The following is a 16576-nucleotide window of genomic DNA, read 5'->3' on the forward strand; positions in this document are numbered from 1 at the left end:
AGCAGTATGGAAGTGTAAGCCGAATAAACCCTTTCCTCCCCAACTTGCTTCTTGGTCATGATGTTTGTGCAGGAATAGAAACCCTGACTAAGACACAGACCAACGACTCATGGCAGTGAACATTTGCTAGTGAACTGTTTGGGAAAAGGGTGACACTGTGACACACTGCAGCTTCTACTGAGAGATGTTTTCTTTTCTTTTTTGTTTTCTTTGGTTGGGGGGGGGGAGATTGCAAGGGTGGAGTGGAGGGTGGATATGAAGGGATGGAGAGACGAGTGGGATTGGGGTATAAGAGGTAAAATTCACGAAGAATTAATTAAAACCAAAAAAACCCTAAAGAATGAAACTTATATGGATAGAGTGCTTCGGTCTCACCCCTTCCTTATTCCTGTCCCAAGCGGCAGGTCACTGCCACAGCAGTAAATCCAAGCCACACTTCCCAGTCTTTGCTGGCCTCTCTTGGCTCCAGGAATTCCTTCTACCTGCACTTACTTCAGCAGGATTCAGAGCAGAATCCCTATCCGGTACCATCCACCTGATTAAAGTGTATATGCTGGGTATGGTGTCACACCATCTGAGCATGCTCAGGCGCAGGTGAGAGGCTCTCACGCTGAAGGCCAGCTTGGGATACGTGAGACCTGGCCTTAAAGCACATCTACAAGATACAGAGGAACTCAGACAATTCAGTGGATCTCACTATACTCAGCTAAGTGGCCAATTGCATCAATCTTAGATCGTTTACTCCTGCCTTTTCCTTAGCAGCTTCCACCCAGCTAGCCCAAGGGACCACTGTGTAGCTTCTGTCTTCGTATGTTTCTTTATTCCGGACGTTTTGTTTGAATGGAATCACACAGTAAGTGGCCTCCTGTGACTGGCTCCTTTCACCCCGTTACAGTCTGTTCAGAGTTCACCGTGCTGTAACTTTATTACTGTTCATTCTTCACGGCTAAGCCTGTGTGCACAGCCCACATTCTGTTTATCCGCTCCCTGAAGGTGTACACTCAGGCTGTCTGCACCTTGGGGCTATTACAATCATATCATCTATGGGCACGTGTGTGAATAGCTGCATGTCTTCAATTCTCTTAGGGATCTATGAGTAGGACTGAGGGATCATGTGACCTATTTCCAGTTGTTCAAGGAAGCACCAGACTGCCTTCCAAAGCTGAAACAGTTACCATTTTACCAACAAAGTCTGAGGGCTGTGGTCTTTCTCTCTCTTTTTCTCTTTCTTTCTTTCTTTCTTTCTTTCTTTCTTTCTTTCTTTCTTTCTTTCTTTCTTCTTTTTAATTTTTCAAGACAAGGTTTCTCTGTATAGCCTTGGCTGTCCTGGAACTCATACACCTTCACCGCTTGTGTTGTTACCTGCTTTTCTGATCCTAGACGCTCTTAACTGTGTGAAGCAGGACTCACCGTGGTCTGGTTTTGAGAGTCTCACTATACAGCTCTGGCTGGCCTGGAACTTGCTATGTCTACATAAGACCCTAGCCTTGCGTTTACAGAGATCCGTCTGCCTTCTGAGTGCTAGGATTATATATGCATACCACCATACCAGGTCACGTGCTTTTGGTTTATAATTCCCAGATGATTTACAATGTTGGCCATTATTTAGAGTTTTCCTGCTGCCCTGGGATTTAATTTCTTTTTATTTTATGTACATGGGTGTTTTTTTTTTTTTTTTCTGGCATGTTCAGTGTGTATGTTGTATGTGTGGAATGCCCAGGGAGGTCAGAAGGGGCAGTCAGATCCTCTGGGACTACAGGTACAGATGGTTGTGAGCCACCACGTGGGTGCTGGGAACTGAACCCAGGTCCTCTGGACCATTAGCCGGTGCTCTCAACAGCCACCTCTCCAGCCCCCCATTTTTAAAGTTTTACTTGGAGAAATGTTTGTTTGATTCTCTGGCCATTTTCAAATTGGGTTTTCTAGACAGAAATCAGGATTCTTCACAAGTTCTGAAGATAAGCCTCTTAGTCCATAGAAACTCACTGCATTCTGTGGGAGAACAGGTAACTTCCTTGAGGGGATTTTTTTTTTTTTTTTTTTTTTTTTTTTTTTCGAGACAGGGTTTCTCTTTTTAGCCTTGCCCTGCTTGTGGACGTTGTACATCGTGGTGCGCACTAGGCTCCGCACCACGATGTACAACGTCCACAAGCAGTGGAACTCACTTTGTAGACCAGGCTGGCCTCGAACTCAGAAATCCACCTGCCTCTACCTCCCGAGTGCTGGGATTAAAGGCGTGCGCCACCACACCCGGCTGAGGGGATTTTTTTTTTTTTTTTTTTTTTGGTTTTTCGAGACAGGGTTTCTCTGTATAGCCCTGGCTGTCCTGGAACTCACTTTGTAGACCAGGCTGGCCTCGAACTCAGAAATCCNCCTGCCTCTGCCTCNCGAGTGCTGGGATTAAAGGCGTGTGCCACCACGCCCGGCGTGTGTGTGTTCTTAAAAGATAGAGTAGCAAGTTTCCACGTGTATATTTTTCTTTAAGCAGAACAATTTTTAGAAGATGAAATGACAGAATGTATTCACTTCCTCACATCCTACCAGCACCCACATGGCAGCTCCCAGCTCCCTGTAACTCCAGGCTCCAACACCCTCACACAGACACACATGCAGGCAAAACACCAATGCACATAACATAACTAAATTATTTTTAAAAGTTAAAGGAAAAAAAAAAAAAAAGGCAAGTGGATCCCTGTGCATTCCAGGCCAGTCAGGACACCCAGTGAGACTCTTGTCTCAACCACTTACCCTCCACAAGTTCAAACCTCGTAAACTCATGAAAAAAAGTTTAAACCTTAACAAAAAGTTAAAAAGGTTTGGGACGCAGAGGCAGGTAGAACTCTGAGTTCAAGGCCAGCCTGATCTGTAGAGTGAGTTTCAGGACAGCCAGAGCTACAGAGAAACTCTGTCTTGAAAAAAAAAGACAGCCTAAAATGACTTTTCTCAGAAGATGTGCAAAAGGCCAGTAAACGTATGAATATTACTCACCATCACTAACCATCAGGGAAATAGAAATCCAAACCACAATAAGAGATCACCACCCACCTGCTGTAACAGCTCTATGAAAGGGTGAAAGCCGGCAAGTGCTGGCAACACACGGAAGAGGGGATGCGGCTGGCACGGATGTAGACGATGTCACACTTAGCAGAAGTAGTTCAAAGCTCGTCAAAATATTAAGTAGTAATAACCGATGTCCGAGCAATTCTATTCTGAGCCTGCAGCCAAAGGACATGAAATGATTGGCCAAGGACTACCTGTGCCTGAGTTAACTGCACACCATACACAACAGCCAGGAGAAGGAGTCGGGGTAAATAAACAGGTGCGTAAAGCACTCTCCTTCATGTGTGACATTGGAAAAGGTGGACTCCAGAGAGTTCAGAACAAAATGGCAGTTACCAGGGGCTAGGGTTTTCTGGTGGAACCACACGGGTTGAGGTATACAAAATTGCAGTTACATGAGAGGCAACATATATGCTAGTCAGCTTGACTTAGCATATCTGAAAACATACCAAACCATCATGTTAGTTAGGCTGGCTGGGCTTGCTGGCACAGTCCTGTAATTTCAACTATTCGGGAGGATGAGGCAGGAGGATTTGAAGTTCAAGGCTGTTCTGACCTGCAAAAAGAGTTTATGGCTACCCTGGGTAACTTGGTAAGGCCCTAGATTTAATCCCTATTACAACAACAATAACAAAACCCAAACAATAACAAATACATTGTAAACCAGGAGGTGGTGGTGTATGCCTATAACCCTAGCACTTTGTAGGCAAAGACTGGTGGATCTCTGAGTTTAAAGCCAGCTTGGTCTACAGAGCAAGTTCCAGGAGAACCAGGGCTACACATAGAAACTCTTATCTCAAAGAAACCAAAAACCAAGCCAAACAAATTCAAAACAAACAACCAAGCAAGCAAATGAAATTGTGACTTACACCTGACTAGTTTCCAGGGACAGAAGTGCACACAGAGAAGTGCACACAGAGAAGTGCACACAGAGAAGTGCACACAGAGAAGTGCACACAGAAGTGCACACACAGAAGTGCACACACAGAAGTGCACACACAGAAGGAAGGAGGCAGGAAATTTTGGGTGCATGTGCAAACAGAAAGATTCAGCAGGGATAGACCCAAGGGCATCCAAAGGTTAGTATTTTTCATGTTCTGATCTAGGGTAGACACTATCTGTGTTCGTATCCCCAAGACACACATAAACCAGGTAGGCTGCCTCTGCTTGTGACTCCAGCATTGGGGAAGCAGGGACAGGTAGATCCCAGGAGCTCACTGGCCAGTCAGACTAGCCAGAACCAGTGAGCTTCAGGTTTAGTGAGAGAATATGTCTCAAGGAATGAAGGGAGAGACAGTGATAGGCAGGCCACATGCATGCCCGCACGTATGTGCACACACACACCAAACATATAAAAATGGGGTGAGGGGAGATACTGGTGTAATCAGAGACATGCTGGGGCTTTCAGGAAAGTCGGAGGCCCTGGAGGTGATACATGGCAGAGCTGACTGGTGGAACAAACAAGGGTCACTGCTTAGATAGGTGACAGAAGCCAGGACGGCTGCTCTGAGGCTGGCCCAGGCTCACGCGCAGTCCCAGGGAAGCAGCCAGGTACCCCTCCAACTCCCCACCCTGGACCCCAGGCCCCGATCCTCCAAGCTTTATACCTAGGTCTCTTCTAACAGGAACAGGCTCTGGTCAGCCTTGTCCCAGGCAGCTCCAGCAGGGCAAGCCCAGATGTCCTCCTAAGTGGCCGGCTCCGACCTGGGAGAGGCAGCAGATCTACTTCACCGGCTTTCTCTCTGAGGCTTTTCCCCTTCAGTCTACAAACGGAAGTGTGATTTCTAGATTCTGATTCTGGCTAGAGCCTGACCTGAGGAGAGACTGAGAAAGTCTATCAACTCCTCTGGGCCTCAATTTTATTCTCTGTAAAATGGGAGTAAGCGTGCGTTGACATCTCTGCCAGCAGGGCACAGAAGGACAGACGGTATCATGGAGAGATCTACAATTGGTTAGAGCCTCCCGGCTACAGAGGGTGGTGGTGTGGTCTGTGCAGCACTCATGGTGCCCTTGGGAACTAGCCATCTCCTTTGATGTTGCTGTTCTCAGGGCCTGAAGGCTTTCCAGGAAATCGGTCGGGGAGGAGAGGAAGGGACTGCAGAGCCAAGAGTGTTAGCCTTCTTCTGGGGAGGGGGCACAGGAAGTGAGGTGCTGTCTACACAGGAAATGAGAAGCAAGCACCCCCCCAAACTTCCCTCCAGACGCAGGGAGGGGAAGCAGGTTTCAGCTTTGGCAGAACAGTGGGCCCAGGGTTGAGGAAACATAAGGTACAGCCCAGGGTGGGAAAAAGGGAAGGAGGCACCTTTAGCACCATCTGTCAGAGAAGGGGCAGTCTTTGCCTTGGACACAAAAGAACTCAAGGGCCTGGGACATCCCCACACTTGGGAAGCAAAGAGAACAGAACTACTAAGCCAGGCTGTGGAAGCCAGCACTGAAGCTCACGTGGTGCCTGTCTTCAGCCTTGGCCAGCAGCCCTATTCCAGCAGTGCCCAGCCACACAGCTCAGCACGCGCCTCCACTCGCTCGCTCGCTCACTCGCGTGAACGCACACCAAGCTGGGGGCAGGCCCTGTGAGTGCCCACTCCTCAAGTACCTGTGTTTTCTTTAAAGCTGACATGGATTTGTAATGACTTATGGTATCATAATTCAGTGCAGGGTGTGACAATCGCATCAAGGCTGCCTGGGCCTCTCTCTGCAGCCCTTATCTCAGCTGCGCTTGCTATTTACAACTGTTCTGTTGCTTGATAAATGCGGACTTTCTGGATAGGAAGTTCCAAAATATCTGCTTGCTTCATGAGTGGCCTTGCAGAGCTTAGAAACTCCCCAGCAGCTGGGTTGGGCATGGATTCTGGCATCTGAGGGAGGAGCAGCATTTGGAGAATGAATTCTGACAGGGCTTTGCACTCCAGTACTGGAACCTGAGATAGATGCTGTGGCTGGAATATCTGTGAGCCACTCCCTGTGAAACACTCACTTTCAACATGATAGTAAACGAGTCAGGCTCACTGAAGAGTGATGCGGTCAGGGGTGGCGCCCTTTGGGATGAAATAAGTGCCCTTATAAAAAAAAGAGGCCACAAAGTCCTGGGGCTGGGGAGATAGCTCAGTGGTTAAGAGCACTGACTGCTCTTCCAGAAGTCCCGAGTTCAATTCCCAGCAACCACATGGTGGCTCACAACCATCTGCAATGAGATCCAATGTACTCTTCTGGTGTGTCTAAAGACAGCTACAGTGTATACATACACATAAAATAAATAAATGCTAAAGAAAAACAAAAAGAGTCCACAAGCTGATTATGGTCACTCATGCCTGCAACTTCAATACTTAGGGGGGAGAGAGAGAGAGAGAGAGAGAGAGAGAGAGAGAGAGAGAGAGATATCAGCCTAGAATACATTGTGAGATCTGTTTTGAGCAAGAACAAAAACAAAACACAGAGAGCTTAATTACAGCCTGGCCCCTCAGACCTTTCCCCTCTCATCTGTGTAACTCCTAGAGAAACCTCTTGACACCTTCTAGCACAGGAGAGTACAATGAGTGGGCCCTGTCTTTGAACCTGAAATCTGTCAGTCCCTCGCAAGACAGTGAATGTGTCACAGGCTTGGCTTTGGTCTCCTCAGCTTCTGGAGCTGTCTGGAGTTATTATCCGTTGCTGCTAACATCTGAAGTTCATGGGGTTTTGCTACAGCAGCCTGAAGCTGGTAGGCTTGGGAAATCTCTCCAACACTTGGGTTGCCAACAGGTAAGGTGGACAGTACAGGTGGCATTGTCTTTTAGAAAGAGGGAGGAAAAAGAATTTGTATGAAGAAACTCCAGGGGCAAGCATGGCGACACATGGCGATCAGCTAACACTTGGAAAGTTGAGGCAGGACAGTTCTATTTCCAGATCAGGCTAGACTGGCTGGCTCTACAGTGAGGTCGGTCCTTCCTCAAAAGAGGAAAAAAGAAGGGGGAAGAGGAGAAGGAGGAGGAGGAGGGAGAGGAAGAAGAGAAAGAAGGAGGAGGAGAAGAAGAAGAGGACAAGAGAGAAGAAGAGGAGGAGGAAGAGGAAGAAGAGAAGAAGACACTTGCTGTAATATTTCTTTTTTTTTTTTTTTGAGAATAATGACGTATGTCACCATGCCTGGCTAAAATAACTTATGAAATGTTAGAAGGAGTCTGAGGTTGGGCACATGCCTTTAATCCCAGCATTTGGGAGGGAGGCCGAGGCAGACAGATCTCTTGAGTTCGAGGACAGCACAGCCTACAGAGTTACAGGACAAGCAGGGCAACATGGAGGGACCCTGTCTCAAGGATTCTCTGGACGTGGCTCAAAAGTCACACCTTGTCTGGGATGTGTTCTTAAGGCCTTGGGTCCAGTCACCAGCACTCCAAAAATAATTTAGGCAGAGAGTGAGTACCTTATACTTGTAACCCCTCTGTTTCGGAGGCTAAAGAATTACTCCAAAACTGAAGCCATTCTGGGTTACACAGAAAGTGTCGTTTTGAGACAGTCCAGCTGGAATCACCGGCCTGTACCATCACGCTGCCTAGCTACGTTTGTTCTAAAGCTTCTCTCAGCTGTGTCCATCTATAGCCCTGTGAGAATCGGTAGAGGAAACATCCCAGGAGCAGGTGAGGCGGTTTGTGGGGGGACTTTGACCATAGACACCAATGCCTCACTTCCTTTCTTCCCTTGGGGAGAGAGGAGGCTTTTATATCCCCAGTCTGGTGTGGAAACAGCAGCACCACTTCCCAGAAACTGGCGAGAGCCAGTTCTGCTTTAGTAAGTGCTGTGTTCATGGGGAGCAGTGGTTTTACCCTTCCTAAGGCTGTGACCCTTTAATACAGTTCCTCGTGTCTGGAGGCCCCTAACCATCAAGCTATTTTCGTTGCTACTTCACAACTGTTAACTCTGATACTGTGAGCCAACACGTGGTTGCTGGGAATTGAACTCAGGACCTCTGGAAGAGCAGCCAGTGCTCTTCACCGCTGAACCATCTCTCCAGTCCTTATGAAAGGTAATGTAAATATATATCCGTGTTTTTGGAATGTGTCGTTCGACCCACAGGTTGAGAACCACTGGTGTAGACCCTTGGAGAGGCAGCAGAGCCTAGTCACCAGTGGGAAAAGCAGACCCACCCCTCGGGCTGCACACCGCTTGGGAGCTAAGAGACGGAAGGAAAGTGGGTCCTGGGAAGATGCTAGAGAGTCAGCTGGGGATACAGGTGAGGATAAGGTGGACACCGACTTCTGGAAATGTCTGGAGTTGCCTTAGGCAGGTTCTAGGGGGTGTCCCAACAGATCTCTGCACACAAGGTCCAATGACAGCCCCTATATCAACCCAGCTGGTGTGAAGTGAATCAGCCTTTGGAAGCTTAGCTCCTGAAGCCCAGGACAGCGCACCAGGCCCTGCAGGCTACAGTACAAACAGCAGCATGGAATCCGACCTCCTTCCAAAAGAGCCTTTTGTTTTGTTTTGTTTGTTTTGTTTTGTTTGAAGTGTGTTTGAGATGGAACCCAGGGCCTTTCAGAGTCTTGACTACTGGTCTGCAACACTGGCCCTGTAATTTTTCCTTTTTAAATAAAAAGGCTCAGTTGAGTACTGCCAAACTCACAGAGCTCAAGGACCAGCAGCACCAGGCTCAGGGTGCTGTGCCTAACTGGGTTCTTGTAAGCACCTACTGGGTTTTTAAGAAATCAGTAATGACCGCGATGATAATTCACCTTAATAACAGCCTGGCCTCCTCAGGCTTCTTTCATCTGCGCAACTCCCAGAGCTGAGAAAAATGGTAATTATGGAGCAGGTGCCACACCCCAATGATGATGTGTTATTAATTCATGAGGACTGGCTGGGAAACTGAGGCCCAGGGAAAAGGATCTGGCTCCCGTGGAGGCCAGGTCCTGGTGCGGAGAGCGGCTGGGGAGGCAGTCGGGAACTAGAGGTAACAGTTCCACCCCTGCAGTTTGGGAAGATGTAAAAGGCAAATGCATTCATTCCAAATGTGGGCTGGGAAGAAGGTAAGGACAGCCCCCCAATGTGTGTCCCAAGCTACCCCACAAGGCCACTGCAAGACCAGGTGGACAGCCCTGGTAGGGAACTGGGGCCTTTGAGTTCCTGCTCCACTCTCCAGGAGTACAGGGCCAAGGGCTGCCTGGGCCATCCCTAGAATGCACTCAGAGACCACAGGTAAGATACTGCCACATCACAAGCACAGTCAGTATAAGAGGCTGCACTGGAGTGTCAGGGAATGCACAACTTGCTGCTGGGTGTGGGGACCTGAGCAAGAGCCTTTCAGGAAGTGGGGAGACTCCGAACTAGCTCAGGGCCTGCCATTTGTTCAATCCCCAGCACGGGGGAAAAGAAATATGTCACTGAAGATCATTTCTTGGGATCAAGCCTATCTACCTTCCTCTCTCCCTCAGGCTGGCCCGCCTCAGAGCCATTCCTCAAGATAGGATTGTCACTTCTGCCTAGCAACAGCTGCCGCCTTCACTCTCACAGGGACTCCACCAATAACTAACTGCTTTCAGATGATGAGATCCTTCCCACAGCCAGGCCCGTCTGGTTACTACTGTGGGACACTGCAGAGGATCCCCCAGACAGCGTGATGTTCAAGAGGGCAGGCAGAGACCTACAGTGGGTCTTTCCCACTTTTACCCAGGGAGAGAAGCAGCGAGAACTCAAACTAGGAATGCAGATAACAAGATCCTGCGGGTACAGTCCTACTGTGTGCCTGGCACTGTGTCGATGCTGGGAACAAATCTGCAACTCCCAGGAAACCGTCTTCCCTTCTGGTGCTCCAGCACAGCGTCTAGGGCATTAGACGTTCCATTGGCAGTGAGAAAGCTGACCAGAGAAAGAGCACTTGGAGAACCCTAGGCCAACACTCTACAGCTACCTGGGCTCAAGAACTGGCTTTCTCTGCTGTGAACACAATCGGGTTTCTCGTGAATGAGAAACTGAGGCAGAAAGCAGCCATGTGAAGGCAGAGACCAGAGGCTGGACTCCCACCTGGGATCCTCATCACCACCTGAATCACATCCTACCTGATTGCCAGTTTCCTCATTTGTGTGTGTGGAGGGGAGGGGCATGCTGTCAAGACAGAGTCTCACTATGTAGCTCTGGCTGGCTCTGTAGACCAGGCTGGCCTCATACTCACAGACATCCACCTGCCTCTGACTCCTAAATCTAAATGCTGGGATTAAGGGCACGAGGCACTATGCCCCGGTCAGTTTTCCCGTTCTTCCCCCCCCCCCACCACCACCCTCTTTCTTTCTGTTTTTCAAGACAGGGTTTCTCTGTGTAGCCCCGGCTGTCCTGAAACTCACTCCGTAGACCAGGTTGGCCTTGAACTCAGAGATCCGCCTGCCTCTGCTGGGGTTAAAGGTGTGCACCACCACCTCCTGGCCAGTTTCCCCATTTTGACTTGAAGGTGGGCCCCCCTGGACTAGATTTTTCTCTCAGATTCCTTCCAGCCCGTGGAAGCTCTATGTTGTTTTGATGTGGTGGCAGATCTCGGGTTGATTTACATAAATTTGCATGTTCAATAAAAAAAAAAAAACCACTACCAACAACAACCTACCAAGCCCAAACTACAAGTATTGAAAATCCAATCAGTCCATTAGTGCAGCCAGACAGGCTGGAGGAGCTTGCCAGGTTCAGGCAAGGGGCTGTCAGGGCAGACAGGGGTAGCAAGGGTACTTGGGGGAGGGGCCGCAGGGGTGAGGAGAACCTGCTCTGAGAGATAGATATACAGCTCTGGGGACTCCGTGTCTATACACCAGGGCCCCTCACCCTTCACTCAGGCTGTCCTTTCTCCTTCACAGGGCCTCGGGCTGCCCGCCTCAGAGCCATTCCTCAAGATGGGATTGCTGTTTCTGCCTAGCAACAGCTGCACCCTTTGCTCTCACAGGGACTCCACCAATAACTGCTTTCTGGGAAACTGACTTCCCTGGGAGTTTCCACTATCCACTTAGAGGGCTTCACACCAGTGAGGGAGGTTTCTTAGGGTTTCACCTACAAGCCCTCTGTTGATGCTTCACTCACACAGGCTGGCAGGGCTGGGGCTAAAGGGCTCCCCGGACCTAGGGAAGCTAGAGAGTGAAGGACATTGCAGGAGAATGTGCCTCACATCCCGGAGCCTCTTTTTAAGTGCCACCATCTCCTTCATCTGGGAGCCCAAGGACGAAAACAAATGAGAACATGGAGCTGTTTGGTTCTTGGGCTGGAAAGCAAGTCCTGACCTGGAGCACTAGAGTCCCGAGAAAGCCCTACCTCAAAGAGGTAAGGGGGCTGGGCAAAGCAGGGCAGAGGCAGCTTCCCCCTGTTGCTTGGAGGTACAGAGGTGCAGTGTGTGGAGACAGCAGGTAGGATGGGCAACAGCAGTGGGGCCCTCCTTGCCTTCTTCCCACAAGAGGGTGGATGAATGTGCTGGCCTCCCTGGCTCGGATCCTAAAACAAGTCCCAACAGCTGAGATACAAACTGTCTGCTGGGAATCTGCCTACCCCGCTGGCCCTTGGCTGCCTCCTCCTCTCTCAAACCCTCCCCAAAGACCCAACTCAAAGACTGGCCCAGTCATGATGTCTCACTTTGATGGGTGGGCCGAACCTGAGCCAGCAGGAGTTCATACCCCAAGGCACCGGGGTGAGCAGAAAAGGCCTATTCACAGGCGGAACAAAGTTCTGTTTTTCTCAATCCAAAATGCTAATCCTAATAAACTGTAGCCCAGCAGTTTAGCTCTCTTAACGGAGCCAGCCTGCTGGAGGACCCTTCACCCCTCGAGTCACCACCTCCGTGTGTGTGTGTGTGTGTGTGTGTGTGTGTGTGTGTGTGTGTGGGAGGTTGAGATCTTTCTGGTCCTACGCTGAGCTCTGAAGATGAAGGAAACTATGCTCAATAGAAGCAAACCATCTTGCTCAAGGTCACAGCGCAGGCTGCAAGACCAGGGCCCAGAGCTCTTGACTCTGGCCATCCTGACAGCAACTCAGTGCACATACACGAATATTCTCTGCCTTATGGTGGAGTGCATCCCTTCTCTGAAGCCCAACTCTTCCAAAGGCTAGAGCTGGAGAATACTGTACAGCCAAAGCCACCTTAGGTAGACCACAGGTGCTGGAAACAAAACCAAACAATCTATGTGGGAATACAAGGAACTCTGCTCACACACTAGGGATAGGTTTTAAAAATCTGAGAGCCAGGTTTTCAGGCCAGATTTTGGGGGGGGGGGTCCTGTAAGACTGAAGAGGGTCTACAACAAAGCAATTGTACAACGCTCACTTCCCCTCAGAGGCCTGAGCACACAATAGTGAGAGACTCCTTCCCCATGGTTCCTCAAACCAGTCCTGATTGCCGGCCTCTGTCTCCAACCACTTCCTCTGGCTGACAATTGTGTTTAAGCAGGAGGGCCCACTGGAGAACGGGAGAGCTGGTGGAGAGGGAAATCAAAGATTGCCTCTAAACCTAAGGAAGTCCTCAAGCCTAAAACCTCCGGCTCCTGAGGAAGGCGGTCTTTAAAAAGCAGCTGTTGGGCAGGCTGGGTGGGTTCATGTGAGCCCTCTGGAAAACCAGATTTAGGAGATGAAGGCCTTCTGTGCCCTTGGGACAGCGCCAAGGCTAGAGAGACAAGAGGGGCCTTCCGCCCAGGATATAAAGAGAGGGAGTTGGGGTCCCAACTGCGGCTCTCCTGGGCCTGCTAAACCAAGGGAATGTCAGACACAAATAAATTCTCTGCATTCTTTCAGCACCCCAGCCCAAACCCAGAAACCTTTTCAGTCGGGGCTGCCCTGTCCCTTACTCCAGCCCAACCCATCTCCTTCGCTCAGCCTCTATTCAGCATGCAGGTTGTCGGGTTCCCTTCTTCCCACAGCCCCTCAGAGCCTCAGCAGGGTGGTTCCCAAGACCCGGTCACTCCGCCTTTCCCCGCCTCCCCCACGCCCTACAGCCCCGGGCCACAGGGACTGGAAGGAGTGCGAAGGGGTGCCCCGGGCTGCAGTCTGCGCCTGCGCCTTGGGGAGAGCCCCCTCCCTCCGCAACCCAGCACCGCTAAACGCTGCCGGGACCGTGGGATACAGGGAGGGTGGGATGCGCAGTGGGGGCAAGGTCAGTGCTTTCAAAGAGGGAGGAACACCCGCCACCGGAACATCCCCCCACTCCCGAAAGTTTCCCTTCCGGGGCCACCGAGTGTGCGCGAGGATGGCGCAGGGGGCGGGAGGGGGTGGGGTGGGGGGGTGGACAAAGTCACTACAGGACCCCTCCTGGGAGAGTGCAGCGCGAGGGACCGGCAGGCGTCGAGGTGTGGGCCGGAAGCCTCGCTCGCTGCCCCTTCCAGCCAAAGCTGCCACGAGAGCCTTTCACTCCACACTCCGCGGCCCCCGCCCGGGGCGTGCGGCCCCCCACCTCACAGCCCGTTAAATGCCAAACAGGCCTGAACTTACCGAAATCAGGTGCTGAGCTCGCCTGGTTTGGTCCACAGGGTCCATGGCCGCATCTCGGGGACGGGAGGGCGAGGGGGGTGCAGAAAAAGGGGGGTACCGGAGCCGCCTCTTGATGTCAAGGCTTTAAAGGGGCCAATGAGCCCCGCCCCTCGCCCAGACCCCGCCTCCCTCCTCCCGCTCAGCCAATCCACGCTCAGTCTGGGTGCTTGCTCCTCCCAGCTCTGTCCAGATGTTCCCAGGACGAAAGCTAAGTCTGCCCGGCCGGCGCGCGCCGCTTCCGCCCGGGTGGGCAGGGCCTCCCCTCCCCTCCCCCCTGCGGAGAAACACTCTACCTCAGGCCGGAGCTGACCTGCAAAGCCTTCCCGGTGCTCCCGATGCTCCCGGTGCTCCCGGTGCTGGGGATCGGAATGCCAGGCCCGGCCGAGTGGGACTGGAGCCCGGGCATTTAGAACAGAGAAAACTAAGTAGGTTTGCGCGGGCCCACGGGCATGCGCGTCTGCTTCCGTGGGTCTGGGCGTGCACGTGTATGTGGTTGAGAGCGTGTTTGTAATTTGCTGCATACGTGTTAGGTGCAAATCTACAGGAAGAGGCTTGAGTGTCTCCTTGGCCTGAAATGCACCCGCCTCTCTTTTCCATCTCTAGGTCGGGGACCTCCCAGAAATCTGGAAACTGGAAGCGAGGAACAGGCACATGTGTAGAAAGCAGTGCTGGTTTAAGAAGCAAGGCAAACCCAGGCGTGGTTGCTCATGAGAAATCCTCGCACTTGTGAGGCAGAGGCAGGTAGATCCGTAGTGCAGAAAAACGAGACTGTGGTTGGTTTTTAGCTACTTTCTGTCAGGGAAGAAGAAAGTACAGTTCAGTCACTGACAGGGAGGAAACAAGCTAACTCTTGCAGGCCTTTGCAACTTAAGAGCTCAGTAAGGTTGTCCTTGGTCTGTTTGTTGTTACTGTTTTGTTGAGACAGGATCTCTAACCCTGGCTAGCCAGGAACTCATGATATAGGCCTGGCTAACCTTGAACTTGTCATGATCCTATAGCTTCTGTCTCCATTTTGGTCCTTAAACACTTCTTTGCTCTTCGGTGGATACCTTATAATCCTCAGCTATCTGCACTGTATTAACTGGCCTGGATGTGCACACAGGGGAATTCAGAGGTATCTTTGGACACTTTGTATATTTTATTAATATTGCTTCTGTCATAGGTGTACAAATGAGACTTAAAGCAAAACTAGTCCAGTAAAAGAACAGATGCCGTACAAGAATGTAGGGTGGTCAGGTTGGCTGGGATGAATTTAAGGGGTCCTCTCTGAAAAAGGCATTTTAGAGCAGGAGTCTGAAGATGGAGAACTTGAGTAGGACCCAGGCAGGAATAAAGATAAGTGATTGGCAAGAAGCTAATTACCGGAGTGGGATAGCAAGCAAATCCTCTTTTGTGGGGGAGGGGGGGGCAATGCAAGAGGTTTTATCTGAAAGCAGAATGAGCATTTATATAAGGGAGTCATTTTGGATTAAACAACAACAACAGAAAAAGAAGAAGAACCTCCAGTCTCGCTGTGTAATTCAGGCTGACTTCTAACGCTCTGCCCCCCTGTGTCAGGACACAGGTGTCATGTACTGGGTGTGAGGACCGCAGGTGTGCCACCAGGCCTAGAGCATGCACACACTGAGCATGCACTCTGGTGCCGAGCCAAATCCACAGCCTTCCACTCCCTCTTCATCTTGTTTCTTGATGTTCTGTGGGGATGCCTTTGGACACTACAGGACTGATTAATCCTTGGCCAGTCATCCAGTATTTACTGGATAGGGATTAATGGGCTGACCCCGGGGGGGTAACAATAATTAGACACAATCTCCCCTCAAAGGGTTTTGAAGCCCAACACAAATGATGTATCTGCTGTTCTTGTGCCTTGGGATGGAAATCTTAAGTCTGTCAGGTATTTCTAACTATTTTAAATGTTTTGCAGGTGACTGAATTTTTGGAAGCAAATGACATCTAGATTGGTTAGGGTTTTTGTTTGTTTGTTTGTTTGATTGGTTGGTTGGTTTATCGAGACGAGTGTACTGGAATTCTCTCTAGACCATGCGGCCTCGAACTCAGAGATCTACCTGCCTTTGCCTCTCTCCTGAGTGCTGGGATTGAAGGTGTGCACCACTGCCTGGCTTAGAGTGTTTGTTTTATGTTTTGTTTTGTCTCTTTCATGTGCTCACCTTTATTTAGTAGGCACAGGCAGAGCATTTGTCCATGGCCTTGCCCTCCTGGCGGGCCCTGGAGCACTTGCTATTTTGATAGGCTTCAGGCTTCAACTGTGAAGCTGTAGCAGTGCTCCACGGTTATTTTCTTAGGTGAGGCTTGCTACGTTTTGATTCAGTTTTACTAATCAATTTATTAAAAGTCTGAAGCCCCAAGATTGATTATTCTCCATTCTTAGTCTGCATCACTAATCGCATCCTTTCCTTGTTTGTAATAAGACAAGCTAGACTTCTTGGGGGCTGGGGCTGTAGACTGCTGTTTACACACCCGTGTGATGGTGTGGCATAACTGTGTATATAGTGATGATGACCCTGGAAAGCCACGCCCTCACTACTCACAGTGGCATTTGGATTCAGATCCCCGGGAACTGAATAATGGGTGGTTGTGAGCCACCTTGTGAGTGCTGAGACTTAACCCTGGTCCTCTGCAATGGCATCGGGGTACTCAGCTGCCCTCCCACATTCTCTGCTTTAATGCTGTGTGGTTGACCATTTAGCGCTTGTCTTCCCTCTTCAGAGGTTGGCGTTGAATCACTTTACTGCTGTACTGGCTGAGAAGATGGCCAAGTTTAGAACTCCTGGAATTAAGAGATAGTTGGGTAACTCACTACCTTCTCAGAATACCCTAACCTGCCTATTTTTTTTTTTTTTTGGTTGGGTCAACTTCAGGACACAGTCTAGATATTACTACTGCCTACTAAGAAGGAGAAAGGTGCTGGCTAATGTTCAGTTAATTTTCTCAACAGGAGTAAGCCATTGCCAATGTACTTTGAAATCTCTCACTGGTAAGATATGATGGATCTGCTCACATCTTTTAATTATTTCTTCTTCTTCTTCTTCTTCTTCTTCTTCTT

General features: G+C 50.1%; 1 protein-coding gene across 4 annotated transcripts in view; it reads right to left on the reverse strand.

Annotated features, from left to right (window-relative positions):
* The window catches only part of Nckap5l (NCK associated protein 5 like), a 36495-nt gene extending 22905 nt beyond the window's left edge, over positions 1 to 13590 (reverse strand). For 2 of the 4 annotated variants that reach the window (XM_029470179.1, XM_029470177.1), the window contains exon 1: positions 13474 to 13558. The gene's annotated coding sequence lies outside the window, so the exon portion shown is untranslated. Of the gene's footprint in view, positions 1 to 3045; positions 3089 to 13473 lie in introns of those variants that run through there. The other 2 variants (XM_021183475.1, XM_029470178.1) reach the window with 2 other exon arrangements.
* Positions 13591 to 16576: the final 2986 nt, after the last annotated feature.

This window comes from Mus caroli, chromosome 15 (assembly GCF_900094665.2).
Source record: "Mus caroli chromosome 15, CAROLI_EIJ_v1.1, whole genome shotgun sequence".
NCBI lineage: Eukaryota > Metazoa > Chordata > Mammalia > Rodentia > Muridae > Mus > Mus caroli.